This window comes from Acomys minous (genome assembly GCF_964271855.1).
Source record: "Acomys minous genome assembly, chromosome: 13".
NCBI classification, from domain to species: Eukaryota; Metazoa; Chordata; class Mammalia; order Rodentia; family Muridae; genus Acomys; species Acomys minous.
In genome coordinates, this window is record NC_140495.1 from 18,812,843 (window position 1) to 18,828,978 (window position 16,136).

General features: G+C 43.1%; 1 protein-coding gene across 2 annotated transcripts in view; it reads left to right on the forward strand.

The window, feature by feature from the left end:
* Positions 1 to 1,376: 1,376 nt before the first annotated feature.
* Positions 1,377 to 16,136, forward strand: part of DNAJC13 (DnaJ heat shock protein family (Hsp40) member C13) — a 103,279-nt gene continuing 88,519 nt past the window's right edge. The window contains exon 1 of one of the 2 annotated variants that reach the window (XR_014773444.1): positions 1,377 to 1,643. The gene's annotated coding sequence lies outside the window, so the exon portion shown is untranslated. The remainder of the gene's footprint in view (positions 1,644 to 16,136) is intronic. The other variant, XM_084751883.1, reaches the window with a different exon arrangement.

The window sequence follows — 16,136 nt, forward strand, 5'->3', positions numbered from 1 at the left end:
CTCTGTGGCCAAATCTTGGCTCATCCTTTTGGGTGAAGCTTACCTTGAATTAGTCAGCTGGTCACTCTGGGTCGGCTTCTCTAGCCAACAGAAATAGTGCACCTCACATCTACTTCTGGCACTAGTCTAAGGCTCTGTAACATATTAAAAAGCCACAGAAGCACACTTTTATTCCCATGAGATAAGCCAAGAAGGCCCCTTAACTCAGCCTTCTTGTTTCTCTTTTCTTGTCCCTTCCCACTCTACTACAAATAGAAGTCTCCTCTTTCCAAACAGCCACTTCTGGTTGCTCATGCACCCTTTATTTTACTGGCCCAGTATGGGAAAGCCTACCTAAGGAAAAATGCAATAGTCTCCGGTAACAGAATGGGTCAACCGGTCAAGACGCAAAGTCTATAAAAATCACTTTACATGTTTTTCATGCCATAACCGCCATCAATAAAACGAGCCAACTACAGATGGGGGTCCCCGAGAATTACAATTCCAAGGAATTCCAATATTCCAAAAGGAATATTGAGCTTGCCAGAAGCCTTTAAACCTAGAACTGGGTGTCCACATGAGTCGTCTTCATTTTAAAAGTTTTTTTTCTTCCTCACAGAACCACTGACACTTTCTTAAATATATCCGAGACAATTGCCATCGCTCTGATACAGTCTTGCTCTAAGTTCTTGAGTCAGCATACTTGAGCTCAAACACTAAGTCTACTAGCTAGGAACTACACCTCAGTTTATGAGAAGATGGAGGCTAGTCCCTACCTCAGACAGCTGAGGGTTAGGGAGCAGAGGACAACGATGGCAGCAGTGTTACCCTGTCCAGCACTCTACCAGCGAAGGTCTTTGACCTCTGAGGCTTTGGGTATCCATCATCTATCTCACAGATCACTCAAAAATTTAAACCCTTCCCCCTCCCCCCCGGCTCAGGTGTGGATCTGGGTGAATCAATAGCAAGTAAAACCTTCAGGCTCCCAATACTGCTAAACCGAAGATGTGCACTGAGGCTTCCTCCAATAGCTGCGTGGACATGCCAGGACCCTGAAATCTAGGGCTGAGCTGCACGGACGCTCCGGTGTAGAATTAAGGCAGCCCAGTGCCTGCAAGTTACAGAATGAGGGGCGTGGCCCCACGCACGCGCGCCCGGTCCAGGGGGGGCGTGGCCTCCCGGGACACGCCAGGGGGTCGTGCCGCCTCGCCCCCCTGCTTGGCCTAGGGACCTCTTGGCCCAGCCTTTTCGCTCTGCGCACGCGTACTTCCGGAGAGGCCGCACGCGGGCGGCACGCACGCAGCATTTCCCGGAAGGGAAAGGGGGAGGGGGGGAGAAATGCGCTCCCGAGGGCGGGGCGCAAGGCGGAAGCGCCGGGGGTCAGCTGATTTGGTCTCGTGACAGCCGGGGCGGCGGCCACGCAGGCGCGTTGGTGTGCAGCGCTCGCAGCCTGGGCGAAGATGGCGGCGTCCAGAGCGAGCCTCTGAGAGGCGGAGGGAGGAGCGGAGGGGTGGGGGCCGCGGCGCAGGAACCCGCGGCAACTGGCCCAGGCGGGGAAAGGGAAAGCGAGAGGGGTCAGGGGCCAGCGGCGCCTCATCCCGCTCAAGACGTGGAGCCGGCGGCGGGCGGAGCTCGGGCTGGAGCGCCTCCAGCCTCCTGCGAAGGTAAAGCTGTCTCCGGCTCTAGGTTTCTGCGATGCCGCTTTCCACCCGCGGGGACCCGGGGGACTCCGGGCAGGGAGCACTGGGAGAGCGCCGTTAAGAAGCTGCTGCGGCCCGAAGCTGCTAAAGCAAGCGGCAGGGTGGCTCGCCTGCCCGGGGTTCCTGCTCTCGGACCCTCCCCTCCCCCGGCTCTGAGTGACATTTGCCCTGGGCACTGCCCTGGCAGCCCCACCCCTCTCCCTGCCCGGCAGTCTTCTCCTTCTCCCATCGCTGTCCTGTATACCCCACTTCTGTTTGGTAACTCTCCCTGACTTGACTCCACTCCTCCTTCCCCTGTGGGCTCCGCCCTCGGGATTCCCTCCTGGGATGCCGGCGCCTCCGGTTTCCTTGGGTCAGGGATCCTCTTTCCTTCCTTTGGGGTCCCGTGAAGACTCACTTGACTTCCCCCCTCCTCCCCCTTTTCCTCTCAGCTCTATTTCGATTTGATGGGAAAAGGAGGAGCAGCTGCTCTTCTTCAGGCTCTTTATCAAACACCAAGTTTTCCCCCAAGGCTTTTCCTTCATGCAGGTAGCCTGGCCCGGTCACTGTTGCCGGTGCTGGGCTGTGATTTCACCCTCTGAACACGCGGCCTTTGGTGTACGTGAAGCAGGACTTGGACGCTCAGTGAAGTGGCTGTTCCGAGTACACCCGCATGCCTTTTCTTGTAGGATGCAAAATTAACCACTCTTATCTCGAAACCGTTCTCCTCCTAATCACTTGGCGAAGGGATAATGTAAATAAAATTCGCCCCCTAACAGATGAACTCACAAAGGAATGATGTCTCGCTTTCCCATCTGCTTTTCCCTTTTATTCTAAGCTGTTTATTTTGTTTCTAGTGCTTCATTGTTTAACTTAACTTAAACGGCATATAACTCTTTTAATGTTCATATACAATGTGAAACAATGTTTAAGCCACTCTATTGAAAATGATGGCTCGGGCTATTACTTAATTCAGGGACTGCAAGTCCTAGTTGAGAAAGCACTGCTTTTACGTTTGTTTTAAAAAGGAAGTACAACAAATTAAAGATGGAAAAGAGGAGTCAAGAGTTAAGAAATAGGGACCTTAAAACTAGAGTCCTGAACCATACCAGCATTTGTATTCCCCTGAGAGAAGCTATTATACGTAGCAAGCCTGGTTGCAGACAACTCAAGTTTTTAAGGTAAAAATGTACTAAAACATGAATGTCTTCAGTAAAAAAAAAGTTATGCACTGTTGAAAAGCATGAATTATTTGCAAGAATTTGGTTGCCCACGTAGACATAATAATCTGTTCTTGTTAAACTTAGAAGAAAGGTTAATAGTAGAATCTGGTTCCCAATAGCTACTGAATTGGAGTTGAAATAAAAAAGGGGGCGTTATACCCAAGTTGAGTTCCTCTAGCAGGTGTAATTACACGTGTGAATTTGAGGTTTCGGTTGTGGATTTTTCTCTTGCTTCTCTGAGGTCCTTAATGTTAGGGAAGTATAAACAAGGTTTGAAACTGAAAGGCAGCCTAGTTTTATGTATTGCTAAGGCTTTGGTCAAATGTCTAATGTCTGGCGGTGGTTAATAAGGTGCAGCTTTAGTTTGTTATGCTTTGTCTTTGTTTTCACATATCAACATGATTTTCTTGCACTTAAATATTGTTTGTATTTTTTTGTGTTTGTGTGCCCATAGCATGTGTGGAGGTCAGAGGTCACTTGCAGGCATGTTTCTGTTCTTCGTGAAGATTGAACTCAGGTAGTTAGCTGTAGTGGTTGTCTCTTTTGTCATGTGGGGCAGGAGGATTGAGCTCAGGTGGCTAGGCTTGTTGGGAGGCTTTTTAATCTTTTCCACAGTCCTTTTATATAAAATAATTGTTAACATACTCTTTGCTGCCCTGAACTTGTTTATACCACTTATCTTTGATTCTAAGAGAGAAAGCTTTGCTTGTATCTTTACAGCAGGGGAAAAAAACTAGACGAGTTGATCACTTCAAAGACCACTTTCGAGAACTGAGGACACAGAAAACCACTAGCTCAGACTTGAAGGAGGAGTTGGGAGGGGAGGAGTGAAAACTAGAGGAGGACTTTTCGGCAATGGTTAAGAGTTCAGCTAGAACAGTTGAAAAATGGATGAAAGCCAGTGTGCCAACTTAGAAGCTGTTTATACACAAATTCCACCGGGTGTGCTCCTAGGAAAGATGGGAAAAGGCCTTGCTGAGAGTTTTTTCCTCAGACTCGGGCGAGGGGAATAGCAGCAGAACTTTTAAGAAGGCCAGGAAATTGCTCTAATTCTTTTGCTCCTCGGCTAACAAGGTGTGGGGGTCACATTACCCACACTACTGATAATAAATATATTGAGCTTAGGGGAATATGGAGAAGGCAAGAATATCTAGGGGATGGGGTCCTGAACTCCACAGTGGAGTTGAGGGACAGTCATAAGACTCAAGAGGACATACTCCTGACCTGTGACATAACATATGATTCAGGCTGATATTTAATCTCCTGCACCGCACTAAGTCACCACGATCACAGAATACTGCAAGGAAAAACACAAGGTTACACAAAAGCACAACGCAAAGTCAGATAGACATTTCTCTAAATCACCTCCCACCACAGAGACACATTCTGCAAAAGAATGAAGCCAGTGGTGTCCGAAGGTTAACTGTTGCAAGGGCGTGAACCAGCTCAGCTCCTAAATAGGTTAATGTAGAGTCTGCACTCAGCCTGACAAAGAAAACGGGTACTCATTTCAGCCACAAAATCATTCACCTTTGTTTCCACTACTGCATATATGTCCAGCTTTCAGTGAAACAAAAAGCAGATGAAAAACTAAAAGAAAAAAAAAAAAGAAATTCCTAAGAGAGCAATTATCATAGCTACACTCAGATTGATGTAGGTCAATGAAGAATTTCAAGTGACCGTTAATTTCTGAAACAGAAAAGTTGTCAAATGCTGGGTGAGATGGGTAATTTCAGAAACATGGGAGCTGAAGGACTAGGGCGGAAGTGCTAGAATGAAAAGCACAGCAGAGACATAGCACGCCTTCCGGGCTCACCTGACTTGTCCCCGCCGCGGAGAAAAGAGCAAACCTGTATGCATGTCCGTACAGATTGCCCATTCGCATCCGAAACACTGATGGAAACACATCCAAAGATTTGGAAATAGGAGATGGAGAGACAGTTCGGTGGATAATAGAATTTGTTCTTTTTGGAGACCTGAGTTTAGTTCCAGTACTCAGGCTAGGCTGCAGCCACCTGTAACCCGCTCCCTCTTCTGGTCTCAGTACCTACATCTGCTTGCAAATAGACACATAGACGCATACATTTAACAATAAACATAAAATTTAAAAAAGAGTTTGCGTGGCCAGGCTGTGGTGGCGCACACTTTTAATCCTAGCACTTGGGAGGCAGAGACAGGAGGATCTTTGAGTTTGGGGACAGGCTGGTCTATAGTGTGAGTTCCAGGACAGCCGGGGCTACACAGAGAAACCCTGTCTTGAAAGAAGAAGAAGAAGAAGAGGAGGAGGAGGAGGAGGAGGAGGAGGAGGAGGAGGATTATTTGGAAACAACAGGTTTTTTTTTCCACATTAATATGTGAAATGAGTCTCTACAGAGAGAAAAGTTTTTAAGTTGTTCTGTCAGATTTTGTAAGGGAAAACAGCAGTGTATTTCACTTATAGCGTGTGAAATTAGAAGATCAGGCAGTCATACAAATGATGGAGAGATTCTGAAAATAGGAAACTATGAATTATTTCAAGGCTGAGCGGTCAAAGCTCTTAGAGTCAATGCATATTTCAAGTATACACAGACACATACAATTGTATCCACATGCACATATATTGTCTATAAGATATATAAACAGAGATGTGTAGTTTGCAAGAACCCCTCTCTAAAAGATAGCTTAAAAATAAAAGGAATGAGAAAAATATACCATGAAACCAAAAGATAACTGAATTAACTACAGTAATGAATAGCACTGACTTTATGGTATATTAATTATTACAGGCAAATTCTTCACAAAAATAGACCTATTTGTAAAAATTAAAACTAAAAATTTTCTGGAAAACTGGGAAACATCTGTTAGAACTTTAGTTTTTAGATAGAAAACCAAAAATATTCATAAAAGAAAAATTATATATACATATGGCTAACAAGTGATACAGCACACTGCACATTAAGAAAATAAGCAGACATCTCTAGTGGTCTGTACAGCCAGAAAGCACTTATGCTAAAATATAATGCCGTGTGCTTTCCCAAAATCACTTTGCTATATAATACTGAATAAGAGCAGGACGTTTGTGAAAAAGAGGTTAGGGCCAAAGGACTGGCGGGCTTTACAGGAACACTTCTAAAGCAGTGGGAACTTGGAAGCAGCACTGTTGGGTGCACAGCAGTGCTCGGGCATTTTATTTTGTTAGTTGCTTGTGGACGTGAGCATTGGACAGGGTCACGTTGTATGGAGTTGCTGTGACGTTCTGGAAGGAAATGGAAATGAGATGGGATGTAAAGTTGTATGGTGTGCTGGACCCATGAACTGTAGTTTGTTGGTTTGTAATGTGTATGTGATGGTTTGAGAATTCCGAAGTAGCTCTGTTCAGCTGACTAGTTCTCTACGTCCACCATATGTTTCCCAGTGGTTTCTGAAATAGCACATGAGCAGATGTGAAATTGGAATCATACTCCTCCAAGTGTTTGGAATATGCTAGGCAGACACTCTACTTCTGAATCGTGCCAACCGTGTTAGGATAAGTTAATACATTTGTAGCAGAACTGACTATACACATTTCAATATGCAAATAAGCATGGCCATACCACAGTAAGCAGTGACATTGTCAGCGATACGCACCTTTGCATGGAATCAGTTTGTGACAGAAACATGGATGGGTACAAATTTGTCATCTTGGTGACTCAAATATCACAAGTGGAATCACTGTTAGCACTGTTTTCCGAACTGAACAAGGTAAATATATCTCAATTTATAGTAGCTGCAGTGCTGGGAAATTGATGTACGTTAAGCCCTGTAGAATATATATTGTGTTTTACATTTAAATTGAATTCATTTGTGGGGCTAGCTTATTATAAATAGGTTTTCCCCTATGCAAATGAGCACTTGGACATTGAGGACAGGTTTTTCAATCTGTGTGTGTCTGTGACTGTATAGGCGCACTTGTGACTGGAAGCGCCCCTAGAGAGTATTAGAGACCCTGGATTTGAAGTTTAAGACAGTTGTGAGTGCCTTAATATGGGTGCAAGGGGTCTCAACCTGTGGGTCTCAACCTCTTTGAGAGTCAAACTCCTTTCACAGGGATCACCTAAGACCATCCAGAAAGCACAGATACTATGTCACGATTCATAACAGTAACAAAATTAGTTACAAGTAGCAACGGAAATAAGTTTATAGTTGGGGGAAGCGCTGTCCTAGATGATCATTCTCTTAACCACTAAGCTATTTCTCTTGCCCCTAGTTCAGTTTTTCCCCCTTTTTGGTTTTTTGAGACAGGGTTTCTCTGTTTAACAGATCCCTGGCTGTCCGGACTCATTTGTAGCCGAGGCTGGCCTCGAACTCACATAGATTTGCCTGCCCCTGCCTCCCGAGTGCTGGGATTAAAGGCGTGTACCACCATCCCCAGCTTAGTTCAAATTTTTAACCAATATTTTCAACACATTTTTCCTCTGGAGCAATGTACCTATAGCAGTGGACAGTGAGCCTCTCATGCTCTCTGCCTTTAGCTGTAGTTACCAGACCCTAAACTGCTCAGGTTTGCATGGAACAGGCTTACTTAATACCAACTCTAATACTAAGTGAAAGGTAGACTTTTACAGGCATTTCTGACTTGTGTTCCTTTGGTATTTTTGCTGTAGGATTAATTCCTCTCCCTCAAACTTGTAGTCAGGATTCAGAATGTATTTTGAATATTTATCAAATCTTAGAGCAGATAAGTCACATTTCCCTCACACCTTTAAGTCGCTGACTTTATTATTCCTCTTTAAAGACAATTTAGAGGTGTTGTGTAGTTATAAACTCCATGGCAGAAGTAGAAATAATAAAAGCATTTCAGAAAGAACAAACTTGAAAATTGTGTTTCTGTTGCTTATTAGGGTAAGAGAGAAATTTTTGCCACTTAAACTGCCTGTGCTTTAATAGTGTTTATTAGGTATGGGGTGCTAACTGTAAAATGTAACTCAAACTGTGTTTGCTGCAGGGTTAGGGAATTTAGCCCCTGTTGGTAAAGGGAACATAGCCAGGGGTCTGTTGCCCACTAGGGCTGCCTTAGCATGGTAGAGCTAAACTTTGAAGTACCTGCTATCCGAGCTAAAGAAGAGCTTGCCCATCTAAAGAGTGGTGGTCATGCAAAAGCAAGATTCTGCCTTGAGATACAATGAAATAGAAATGATGAAAGTCTGAAAAATATATAGGAACTAGAATACATAAATGATTAGTAGCACAGATTTGAAAAGAATTGAATACACATTAGAGAAGATGAATATTCTTTCAGATGAAATACATTTTTCAGTTTTGGAAAGGGCAAAGTCACAATGCATCTTCCATGAAAAAATTAATTTTTAAAATAATAGATAAATCTATCTAGAAATGAAAAGTGTTCTCTTAGATAGAATCAACATGCATGATTAAAATAGAAGAGATAGATGCCCCCGCTGGAGTCAACATACGCATGATTAAAATAGATCTCTCCCCGCTCATCATTTAATTTATATTGCTGAATAGGAAAGACAATAAAATTGACTGCTGTGGTGAGATTCGGAGGCTGCTCAGCACTGCATGAGATCCCAAGTTCAAAACCCAGAGCCCATTTTAAAAAGCCAGGTATGCTAGCTCCTATCATCTCAGCGCTGGCGAGGGCGAGGTGGAGACAAGTGGGCCCCTGCGATTACTCAGAAAGCAGCTTAGAGTACCCTGTGAGTTCCAGGCCACTGAGAAACCTTGTCTCAATTCTAAAAAGGTCAGTTCCTGACTAAGACTAGAGATTGACCTTGGTCTCCACACATGCACTTGTGCACCGACACACACAATTAACTGCTCTGCCCACTACCTCCCCCATTGAGATCAAACTTAGAGTGTGTCTTCAGATTTAGGGGTTGTATCTTAATCTGCCCTTTATTTCATGAAAAAAATTCTAGTCACTTTGACTTTTTAAGAAAGAATGGGGCAGACCTACAATTAATAATATTGATGTGGCAAATATTACTGTACCATACTGTAACTTCTGGACAGTTACTGTGGTAGGAGAGTGTCAGTCAGACATTGCTTGCTTCCCTATTTTGTGACAGCATTTTTCTCTGGGGATTCAAGCTCTTCAAGTTAAGGGGTGTTAGGTAGGGTATGCTGAAATCACTGTCATCTGTTTCTTGCTATTTTAAGGTTATTGTAGATGTATATGTTACACACACTGATTTGTTCTTTCTGAAGAAAGTACTTTAACTTGTACTTAGTCATACATTAAAATAGAAAAAAATTTTAATGACCTGGGTGCAGGACTTTATGACCCAGCTATGGCGGTGGCTGAGGCTGGAAGATCACCTGATTCAGAGAGTTTAAAGGCAGCCTAGGTAACTTAATGAGACCCTGACTAAAAACAAAACAAACACCAACAGAAAAACTAAAGCCAGGGTTAAAGTTCAGGAGGCAGGTTTCCTCAGATACAGCACATTTTATCTAAAACAATTTAGATGTAGCTTTTTAATCTGGGTAAAAAATTAATGTTCTTTAGTTACTTTTTAACCCTTTGTTTGAAACAGTACTAAGATCATAATATGATTTATATAGATTTCAAATCCAGTTGTGAAATTTAGATTTTTAAGAAGGCAGTGTCTGGGAGTCTCCCTTTAGTTAATTGCTCCCTGGGTGTTAGTAGAACCCTGCCATGCTCAGAGATAAACTCAAGTTTCACCTTTGCAAACACACGTCAGTGCTGTGACTGTCTGCCATGTTAGATGTGTTTCCTGGGCAGTGGTGAACAGTGACTCCAGTGTAGGGAAACTTCCTCAATAAGTAAGGCAGACTCGCAGCTTTTCCTGAGCACACTGGAGACCTGTCATGGACGGCCAAGCTGGACAAGCTTCATGTCAGACACTGTCATGCCTCTCTCCAGCATGTTGCAGGTAATATCGTACTGTCACTGCGGTATCACAGTTCTCTCTTTCCAGCCATCAGTCCATCTTAGTTTTCAGAACAAACCCATGTGCTTTTTTTTCCCCCCCGAGTCAGGGTTTCTCTGTGTAGCCTTGGCTGTCCTAGACTCACTTTGTAGACCAGGCTGGCCTCAAACTCACAGCTATCTTCTGCCTGCCTTTGCCTCCTGAATGCTGGGATTAAAGGTTGTGCGCCACCACTGCCGGGCACAAACCCGTGCTTTTAACTCATTACCTGAGAGTAAATTCTATACTTAGATTTCATAGATTCAAAATGAGAAAATTAATCTCTTCCCTGATCATTCCAAATTGTCTTGTTTATATAAGAATTATATTAGATGGTTGTGCAAAATACATATTTTCAAGAGGTAAAAAACCTTTTTACTCCAACTCCTTCTTTCATTAATTATATTTTTAATGCACTCACTTATCCTTAGCTACTTAGTCCTTTGAGTTTATTTAACACAAGTCATGCACATGTGCTTAATTTTGCTGTGCATGCAGCCTTTTCCACTTAGTCTGATTGTAGTCTGCTTCAGGCTATGCCTGCGTTGATCACTTCATCCTGCCTTTGTTCAGTGTCAGCTTGATGTAGGGCCTGCTCAGTGGACCCAGATATTCCCCCCCTTCCCCCCCATGTGTGTGTGAAAGTCATGTATCGTCTCAAGACCATTATAATTTTATTCATAAATGATTGTAAATGGGTGCCAGCATTACTGCCAGTAATAAATTAAAGTGTAGGGCTGTGTTATTCGAAAGCACAAAGCATAGAATTCATTGAGAAGAGTGATTCCAGCCAAAACATCATGCGCATTGAACTTAGGGCATGAACTGACCCAGAGGACAGCCCAATCCTTTTGATTTTGTTTTGTTTTGAGGCAGAGTCCTGCTATTTGATTCTTTCTTTCTTTCTTTCTTTCTTTCTTTCTTTCTTTCTTTCTTTCTTTCTTTCTTTCTTTCTTTCTTTTACTTAATTCAGACTCATTCTCCTGCCTCGGCTTCCCAAGTTCCAGGATTATAAACACACACTACCATGCCTGCCAAGCTTAAATTAGACCTTTTAACCTTTATTACATTTCTATGAAAAGAATAACCTGAGGTGTTACAAAAAGATTCTAATAGTGATATACTACCAGGGTATAGGGTGGATAACATTGGTGCTGACCTGTCGGGGTCAGTGGAGTGCTGGCTGGCAGAGGCAGCGCAGTTTAGTTACAGGGGGCATGCAAATAAGCTTTTCAGCCTTACTGAAAAACAAGGGTAAGCCTTGGGATTTGAGATGGGGCATTCTTGCAGGAAGGAATTTAGCTGATAGTTTTAGCAAGAGGCCCTAGGGGAAGGCTGCCAAGACAGGGTCCCATTCTACTGTTTAGTCATCTTTCTAGTGGGGCAGGTATTTATAGCATGTGGCATTGCCTGCTCGATGCTTCAGCCTCTGTTCTGCAGTTTTCTTCATGAATAATAAAGAATGATGGCTGCTTAAGTGTTTTTACCATTGACAATTAGATTTAAACTTTTCAGAGCTTATTAAAAATAGAGACAAGATAATGCCTGGACATTAAAATTGTTCAAGAAATTTCTTTTTTCCCTCAGAAGTTCACAGATGGTTAAGCAAAACATATGAATGCTGATTAAACCCACAGAACATCATACTTTTGAAATCAGAAATTCTAGGTGATACACACAATTCCCTCGTCCACTGGGGATAGGTTCCTAGACACCTAGTGAGCCGTAAAGCAGTTCCGGCTGCTGTTTTCCTATGCATACACACACATGCATACAATACTTTTTTTTTTTTTTTTAATCACACCTAATCACTTATCAGTGTGACCGTGGCTTTTGAAATTGATATGGTAGCAAAACTCATGATGTTTCCTTCAGGGGCTTTGGGTGGAAGGTTTCAGCAGAGGTACTAGTATCCTTGTTGTACACTTTCCCTTTCCTTAATGAGAACATTACCCTCTCCCTGGAGGGAGGGAGCCGGTGCTTTTCCGAATATCCACAACATTGCTAGCATCTCTGCTCCTGGGTGCTGGGTCCACTGTGAAGTAAAACAGGGGTTACCTAATAGCGCCCTGCCACACTGTAACAGGCTGCCTGGGAAGCAGAGGCTGCCAGGACTCCTGTCCCCACTTAGCATGCTCAGCATGGATTAGCAGCACAGAGGGAGTTAGGAGATCTCATCACATGACTGAGACAGTGTGCAATTTAAAACTTGTGAATTGTTTGTTTCAGGGTTATTCTACCTAATATTTTCAGACCCTAGTTAACTAAGGTAACTGAGCCAGCAGGACAGGTTGAGTTGCTCTGCATTGAATTGTAGAAGGGTGGGGATTAATAAAAAATAGAGGAGAACCATGCAGTATCTTCCCCCAATGTCTTGATGCACACAGGGGCCAGGAGATACTTGGAAGTAGGAGAAAATAGAGTGCAGAAAAGAGTCATCTCGTGCATCTGGAGTGGTGCATTTAAAGCACAATAGCTGCAGATAAATCATCTGACCACTGTGTTCCAAGCATCCCCAGACTTGCTACCATGTGATTTCTGTGGTTGGCTTGAAGTTTTCCAGCTCTGCCCCTGGATAGTGTACCGTCAACACATCTCTATACTTGTCTTCTCTTTCTTCAGGCCTGGCCTGGAACTAAATAGGTAGCCCAAGCTAGTGTCAAACTTATGCTGATCATGCTGCCACAGCTTCCGCAGTGTTGGTAGCATCTGCATGCCACCATAACTGGCTGTGTTTGCTGCTTTTCGTGAATTGATATTACCATATTTTAATTTAATTTTATTTATTTAATTTATTTGGAAACAGAATTTCTCTTTAGTGCTGGCTGTCCTGTACTCACTTTGTAAACCTGGCTGGCCTCGAACTCACAGAGATCCGCCTGCCTCTGCCTCCCAAGTGCTGGGATTAAAGGCGTGCACCACCATGCCTGGCGATATTACCATATTTTGTGAGTTTTCTGTTTAGAAGTATGCTCAGGGTCTGAAAGAGTTAATGCAGTTTTGAAGACACCTATTATTCATTGGATAAAATGTCTTTTTAAAAAATAGAAAATTTCCTGATAGCATAAATAAACTTGGAAATTTAGAAAGCTTAATGTCATCCTGCTGGGAAGTGAGTCCCAGCCTCAGACGGAGGCTAGTCTGGGTATTTTTTAAAGGCTCAAGTACTCTTAGCTAAAGTACTCTTTCTGAACTCTCCTTGAAGAGTCCCTGAAGTCATGCTCTGATAGGTTGCTGTCACCTGTTTGTTTGGAACCTTTGCAAAAAGTGGAAGTGCTCCCTAGGCTTTACTCATAGGTGATGGAGTATTTCTGCTTTGGAGTTTTGACCTGCATGTACTGGGGTCATTTGTTTCTCTGACTCTATAGTTTCGAAAGTTATTTCAAACAGGGGTTTGATTCTTTTCAAGAAAATATAATAATTGAAATAAGTTTTCGATTATCCCAGGAATATGCTCTCAAGTGATACTCGATTACATGGTGGAAATGGATTTCCTGAAGTTGAGGGGATCTAGGAAAGCTTGGATTAAGTATATGGAGTGAAGACGTAAGAGGCTGGATCAGAGTCTGATCCAACCATTTAATTAGCTGTATGACCCTAGGATGTAATTGAATTTCCCCAACACTCAGTTTTCTTGTCAACAAAATGGGAGCCATCAGGGCAACAGACTTTGATCAGTGTGTGGTAGCTGCCTAGCCCAGTCACTAACAGCTGAGTGTGTGGTAGGAGTCGCTGTGCAGTTAGGTGTAGGACATGCCATAGCACGATCTCCAGCTTTCAGATACCATCCAGTGACTAGTATGGTTTCCATTTTAAGGCTGAATAGCTACTGAGACCGGCAGTGAATTATGTCATTTGTAAGGTACTTGACTTTGTGGGTCTCTGTCTCCTGCCCCCCTTATCACTCAGACATACTTACCTGAGTGTAGCATGACCAAAGGGCAAGCCTTCCCTGCTAAGTAGCCGTTCCCTTCCATATAGAGCACCTTTGCTTCATTGGCTTTGAAGACAGGTCAGCAGCACAAGCACTTGCTACTTTTAATATACTGCCCAGAAAATGATGAGATATTGTGAAACTAGCTATCATATTTTTAACTTTTTAGAGTAATTTACTTCAATGGTTTTCTCGTTTTATTTATGTGTGTTGTACCTACGGAGGTCAGAAGAGGGCGCTGGAAGCCTTGGGCCTAGAGTGACAGATATTGTGAGCTGGCTTGGGTGCTAGGAGTTGAACTATGCCCTCTGCAGGAACAGATGGTGTTCTAAACCCCCGAGCCATCCATCTTTCCGGGCCTACCGATAGGAGTCTAGTGCTTGCCTGTTGGTCTTTTCTGAAAGTATGCTAATCTGCATCAGGAATATAGCTGTGCTTTAACAAACACTCCTGGTAGCTTTTGTTTTCTATTTTTCTTCCTTCCTTGCTTCTTTTCTTTTTTTCTTTTTTTATAGCATGTATTAGACCCCGTCTGTCCTCGCCTCAGAGTCCTCTCAGCGTGTTCTCATCCTTCCTGAAATTTATACTTTTGCAAACAGTATGGACCAACTTGAGCCTAAGTGGTTCCTCCATGTCACTGACACTCATAAATTCATTCTTTTGATGTTTTCTGTAGGAATTCATTAATAGCCATTGTCATTAATTGCAAAATTATTTTTGCCTTTGTTCCCTTATGGATTTATTAGGGAATCATGTCTTTTTAAAAATGGCTCATGCTGTAAGTTCTATGAGGTTGATATTTAAAATATCTTTATTTCTTAATATTTAGTTTTGAGATGGGGCTGGGTATGTGCCACTGACTTACCTGGAAACTATGCAGGCAGGCTGGTCTTGTTATCTGCCGACTTCAGCCACCCCAGCGCCTGGTTCCCAGTGTGTGCCTGCCATCGGGCCTTTAGAGTATTTCTCCCATTTTTACTTTATGGTATCAGCTACTTTCTCCTCAAAAGCATTTTTCTTCCTTTTCAGATTGCCCAAGATAGGGCTTTGGTGCAGACTCAGTCATTCTGTTTCCAGCAGAGTAGACCAGAATCCAAACACTATTCTTCAGGGTCAGCCACTCACCTTTCCGCCCTTCTTTCTTTTTATCACTCCAGTGTTTGTTTGCGTATATATGAGGGAAACTACCGTATGTGTAGTTTAGGGTGGTTTTTGTTTTTGAGTCTTTAGAGATATAATATCTCAGTTTCTCTTCAGCAGTAACTGCCTCAGATGATTCAGAAGGGGTGTTAGTGGGCTCAATAAATCTTGGTTGATTCTTTGAGCTATATCAAATGCAAAATACAGAAATAAACAGTGCCTCACCCACTCACCAAGGTCACACCAACTCAAGCAAGGGCTCACCAGTTCAAACAGAGGGTCTCACCAACTCAACTCATCCAAGGCTCCCAGCAGCTGTCCAGACCTCATTTGCTAGCTATGCACCAGTAAGAAAATGGCAGTTGCTGTAAGATAAATTTCTTCTTTCTGATAATAAAGGATTCAAAAATTAGTTTTGTGTTGTTGTTCCTTAGAGTCTGAATCAATGGTGCTTTTCCAGAAGATAAGACAAAATCTTGTTAGACTGCCCCTGCATCAGGCTTTAAGTGCTCATCAGAGCTGCCCATGGGATTGCCACATTACAGTCACTTAGGCAGATGCTTGCCAGTGCAACTGTTCTGTGTCAGTCTCTCTGGTAGACTCCAGAGATATGTTGGTGAACTAATAGGATTAGAAAGATAACAAACTGGCCTTTAGACTAAGAAGAGAACTAGGGAAAAGGTAGGAGGTGCAAGCCATAGACTGGCACGTTCTGTGCAGAGAGTGTGTTAGGTGGTGGTGTAAAAACAAAGAGGAAGAATGAAGACTCTCTTTGCTCCTCCAGTATTTACCACATAAATGAAAACATTCCCACAACAGCTCACAAACACATGTCATAGCAGTGTTGTGAATAATAGCTAAAAAGTAGAAACAACACAAATGTCACTCAGTGGATGCGTGAACAAAACGCATATGCATACAGTGAACATTATTTGGCAAAGTTCCTTACATAGGCAGAGACACAGAAGCAGAGTCTATTTCTCACTGCCAGGTTCTGTGGGTGAGGAGATCCAGGGTCTGACTGTCAGTGGGGATCTGTTTGGGTTTTTGCTTCTTTTTAAGACAAGCTCTCACTATGTCGCCTTGGAACTCACTTTAGATTAGGCTGGCCTCAAATTCAGATGTCGTGAGTATTAGGATTAAAGGCAGGCACCATCAGACCCAGTACCAACTGGTTTCTTGTTGGGGTGATGAAAAGGTTTTTGAGGTGGTGATGGCTGTAGAAGGTTTATGAATAACAGAATCATATACTTAAGGTGGTGAA